This window comes from Cucurbita pepo, unplaced genomic scaffold, assembly GCF_057944985.1.
Source record: "Cucurbita pepo subsp. pepo isolate OVF unplaced genomic scaffold, ASM5794498v1 scafford_66, whole genome shotgun sequence".
NCBI classification, from domain to species: Eukaryota; Viridiplantae; Streptophyta; class Magnoliopsida; order Cucurbitales; family Cucurbitaceae; genus Cucurbita; species Cucurbita pepo.
The window spans coordinates 97,335-102,479 of record NW_028257970.1 but is presented as its reverse complement, the minus strand read 5'-3'; the positions used below and the strand labels follow the sequence as shown (position 1 = coordinate 102,479).

The 5,145-nt window shown below is 39.2% G+C and overlaps 1 non-coding gene across 1 annotated transcript; it reads right to left on the bottom strand.

Annotated features, from left to right (window-relative positions):
- Window positions 1–4,320: 4,320 nt before the first annotated feature.
- Window positions 4,321–4,400, bottom strand: TRNAL-UAG (transfer RNA leucine (anticodon UAG)). The gene has a single exon. It is a non-coding gene; the product is annotated as a tRNA-Leu (tRNA).
- Window positions 4,401–5,145: the final 745 nt, after the last annotated feature.

Here is a 5,145-nt window from a genome sequence, read left to right as displayed (position 1 = left end):
AGCAGACTGTATTATAGGGCAAGCCCTTGATGCAGTATTAAGACTACATCGCTTGGAACGTAAGAAGCCTTGGATGTAGGATTTCAGACTATGTCGCTTGGAACGCATGAAGCCTTGGGCATAGGTTAAGCAGACTGTATTATAGGGAAAGTCCTTGATGTAGGTTTTCAGACTATGTCGCTTGGAACGCATGAAGCCTTGGGCATAGGTTAAGCAGACTGTATTATAGGGCAAGCCCTTGATGCAGTTTTAAGACTACATCGCTTGGAACGTAAGAAGCCTTGGATGTAAGTTTTTAGACTATGCCGCTTAGAATGCATGAAACCTTGGGCATAGGTTAAGCAGACCATATCGAAGGGCAAGCCCTAAGATGCGGTAAGACTACGTCGCTTGGAACGCATGAAGCCTTGGACATAAGTTAAAGCTGTGTCGCTTAGAACGCATGAAGCCTTGGACGCAAGATTCTCAGGTACATGTCTAGTGCCGTAAATCCTAGGGGAAGTGTCTTGGAGAACGAATCAATAATAGAACAAGAACCAAGAATACCAAGAACAAGAGAAAGATAAAGGACTAGAACATGGATCAAGATCCTAGTTCTAAGGACAAGAACCAGGAACAAATGACCAAGAACCAAAAACCATAGTGCTAAGGCCCTTAAAGGAAAACCAAGGTTTTAGGGTTTAAGAACCAAGGTCCTCAAGAAAGATCAAGATAAGAACCCTAAGTCAAGAACAAGAATTAAAGGGGCTTAAGTACTTAAAACAAGAACAAGATCAAGAACAAGCAAGAACAAAGAATGTGGTACCCTAGCATATCAAGGACACGATTAAGAGCCTACAAGTAGGCTACTTACTGAGTCTTGTACTCATTTCTTATTCTCCAATTTTTTTCCAGGTAATAAGGAGCTGGTCGAGGTCGGGAGCGGAATCTGGAGCAGGTGCCATAGACTAACCTCACCTGTCGTCTCAACCCTTTTATTTTAAAATGTTTTGCGTCTGGTCCTTATTCTGTCTTTTAACTATTATGTTGTATTTTAAATTACTAATGTGCGCACACTATTTTGGTATAATGTAAATTATGTTTTAAATTTTAATGATTTTATTTCGCAAAAAAATTTACCCGTCTTTTTGAGCCATCGCATCAGCCATGTCCTTACAGAGAGCTGCATTTGTGTAAATGAGTGTACACGTGAATAAAGTGTTGAGTGTTCACGTGATAAAGTGTTGTGAGGTCTTTTGTATTTTCTTAACCTACTTTTGCAGCAAAGTTTTACAAATAGATTCGACCATGAATCCTCTTGAAGAAGTGGAGAATGATACGAATCAAGACATCTCAATCATGGAATGCTTTTAAGGAAATATAAGCTTAAGGAAGATGAGTTTTATTTATCCTAGTTACAAATTTTTTTTTGTGGATCTCACTAATGTATTTTATGAATTTTATTCACATTTAGGTTACATTTACGGTAACAACAAGGAAAAAAATAAAAGAGTTAGCGATCTCGTGGGAGCAACCACCCTCGCATCAGAAATCTCGCGATAGACATAAATGCATTTTATGACTTTTTATTTCCTTAATACATTTTCAGTGAGCGCCAAAGATCTAGTAGAAGTAGAAAATAGGCCAAAGAGACAAAACCGATAGACTTTTGGATCCAGGTTCAACACGGGTGGCCCAACAAGCACTAAATCACACCCAGCAGCGCACGACCTGAAAAGGACACTCTTCGAGAAATGCATGTGTGACCTGACAAACTAGTCATGCTCTTCTCATGTGCAGCGCACACGCTTCCCACGTTAGTCGCAACTCACACGACTCGTGTGTCAACTCCATCATCATTTGTTTTCTAGTTTTTGGATATATATGTTTATTATCATTTCTTATATGTTTTCGATTTATTTACGAATTTTATTTTTATTATGTAAGTCCATGGGACTAATGAAACATTTAAAATGAATATTTCCACATAAAAAGATCACATCATGCATATGGTACGACTCTATTTTAGTAAAAAAAATAAGATCGTTACATTTTCATAGTGGTTAATTATAGTCCTAAAAGTATGAATGACACAACTCTTAAAATTTCTCATTTTCATAGTGGCTAACTATAGTCCTAAAAGTATGAATGATACAACTCTTAAAATTCCTAGTGGAAGGTTAAGGGTTTCATGTTGAGGCTATATATAATCACATGTGTTGTCTTGTAGACTTGAAAAAGGTAGTAAAAAGATCATTTATGCCTTCTTTTAACTAAGTAATAAGTTTTTTTTTTGTAATGCTATGTAGTTTAGGTTGTATGTTTAGTATCATCTACGCTTGACATGATCGATCTTGCCTGCGGAGTGATTCAAATCTCAAACAAGTATTTTTTTTCTCTAAGATATTCAATCAACAAAGTAATTCGTTATCATGAAGCATGATTTAACTTCGATTTGATGACGGAGACGCCTCGTGGAGGGACACTGAAAGAAGGACAATCAAACCAAAAAAGATAGGTGAGTGATGTGTGGTTGGCTGCCACTTTTATGTATTGTAGGATCAGTAGTGTCCCTTATTTTTGCTGACTATGTTATTTCACATGTAGTATGATGATATCAAAGCTAGGTTTCAATCGTGGGACCTGTGAGTTATGGGCCCACCACGCTTCTGCTGATATTAATCATTTTGATCTCTAGCTTTCATCATAGATGTTTAGTTCACTTATGGCAAACTTTGAGACAGTATATAAAAAGGTATTAACGGCCCTTCAACTCTTATATCTATCTCCATGACTTGAGACATTCTAACTTTACTTTTGATATTTGTACTACTTTTTCTATATTTGTACTACTTTTTTTTTTTATTTTTTTTTTATAGTAGTATGATTGGGTGTCCTTTGCTTTTCTTCGTCGCGAGATAGCTTTCATCTACGCTTTCCGTTATGATGTTCGATGATTTGAGCAGACTGTGAGTCTTACCTAATTAGGGGGCTCTCATCTACAATGAGATGCAACGTGTTGTGTCGCACATGATTGAACATGCATGCATAGGCGGCGTGTGTGATCAAACAAGTTTGAATTCCACATAAGTGATGTTTGAATTCCGAAGGAAAATCCTGCCCAAGGTCCAACAAAGCCACAAAGTCGGGTGAAAAATGTGAATGGGGTTTGAGTACTCCTAAAGCTTTTAAAAAAATAAAAATAAATGACAGTTATGGGATTAAAAACCAATCCCTTTTTAAACCAGAGACTAAATCTAGCACCCTGGACCACTAAGCCAAACTATCCCAACAATTGTGTTTGGACTCCTAAGATAGTCGAGCTATCTCAAGACATGAGATTGCATCACGATGCATGGGTCGTGTTGTTGGGAACCGAGATGACCATGAGATGCAATGTTGTTGTGTTACAAATGATTGAACATGCACGCATAGGCAGAGTGTGCGGTCAAATAAGTTTTAATTCCACATTATTCATGTTTGAAACCCTAGGCAAACCCTGCCTAAGGTCCAACAAAGCCACAAAGCCACAAAGCTAGATGAAAAATATGAAAGGGAATTAAGTACTCCTTAAGGTTTGTCATGATCGTGTCAAGATCACAAAGCCGCACATTTGAAAAAGTATGACTTTGACACGATGCACTGGTCGGAGTTGGGCTAGACTCTCTCCATATTAGACGCGTTTTAAAACCACGATGTTAACAACGATAAATAAAAAGTCAAAACAAACAATATGTGTTAGCAGCGGGCACGAGGCTTTACAAAAAATTAAAATAAATGACAGCTGTGGGATTTGAATCCATGCCCTTTTAAACCAGAGTCGAAGTCTAGCACCTTAGACAACTCGGCCAAACTATCCCGACGAATGTGTTTGGACAAATCAAGATGGTCAAGCTATCTCGAGACATGAGATTACAATACGATGCATGGGTTGTGCTGTTGGGAACCGAGATGACGATGAGATGCAACAATGTTGTGTCGCACATGATTGAACATGCACGCATAGACGGCGTGTGTGGTCAAACAAGTTTTAATTCCACATTATGGATGTTTGAATGCGGAAGAAAACTCTGCTAAGGTATAACAAAGCCATAAAGTCGAGTGAAAAATGTGAATAGAGATTGAGTACTCCTTTAGATTTGTCGTGAGCGTGACAAGATCACGAGACACTGGTTGGAGTTGGGTTAGAATCTCTTTATAATAGACGAGTTTTAAAACCATACCCTCGACTAAACTGTACGACAGATGTGCCTTGACAAACCAAGATAGTCAAGCTATCTCTAGACATGAGATTGCAATACGATGCATGGGTCGGACGATGAGATTGAAAAAGTATGATTATGACAGCTGTGGGATTTGAACCCACGCCCTTTCGGACCAGAGCCTAAATCTGGCGCCTTAGACCACTCGGCCAAACTGTCCCAACGAATGTGTCTAGAAAAACCAAGATGATCGAGTATCTCAAGACATGAGATTGCATCACGATACATGGATCGTGTTGTTGGGAACCGAGATAATGATGAGATGCAACATTGTTGTGTCGCACATGATAGAACATGCATGCATAGGCGACGTGTGTGGTCAAACAAGTTTTGATTCCATATAAGTGATGTTTCAACGTTGAAGGCAAACCTTGCCTATGGTATAACAAAGCCATAAAGCCGAGGTGAAAAATGTGAATGGAGATTGTGTACCCCATAAGGTTTTTGGCTAGCGTGTCAAGATCACGAAGCCGCACATTTGAAGAAGTATGACCGTTACACGATGCACTGGTCGGAGTAGGGCTAGACTCTCTCTATAGTAGACGCGTTTTAAAATCATGAGGTTTTTATAATATGTGCTAGCAGCGGGCTTGAAGGTTTACAAAAAATGAAAATAAATGACAGTTGTGGGACCACGCCCCTTCAAACCAAAGCCTAAATCTGGCACCTTAGACCACTTGGCCAAACTGTCCCGAGGGATGTGTCTACACAACCAAGATGGTCAAGCTATCTCGAGAAGCTATCTCGAGACTTGAGATTGCATCACGATGCATGGGACGTGTTGTGAGGAACCGAGATGACGATGAGATGCAACGTTGTTGTGTCGTACACAATTGAACATGCATGCATAGGCAGCGTGTATGGTGAAACAAGTTTTGATTCCACATAAGTGATGTTTGAATGT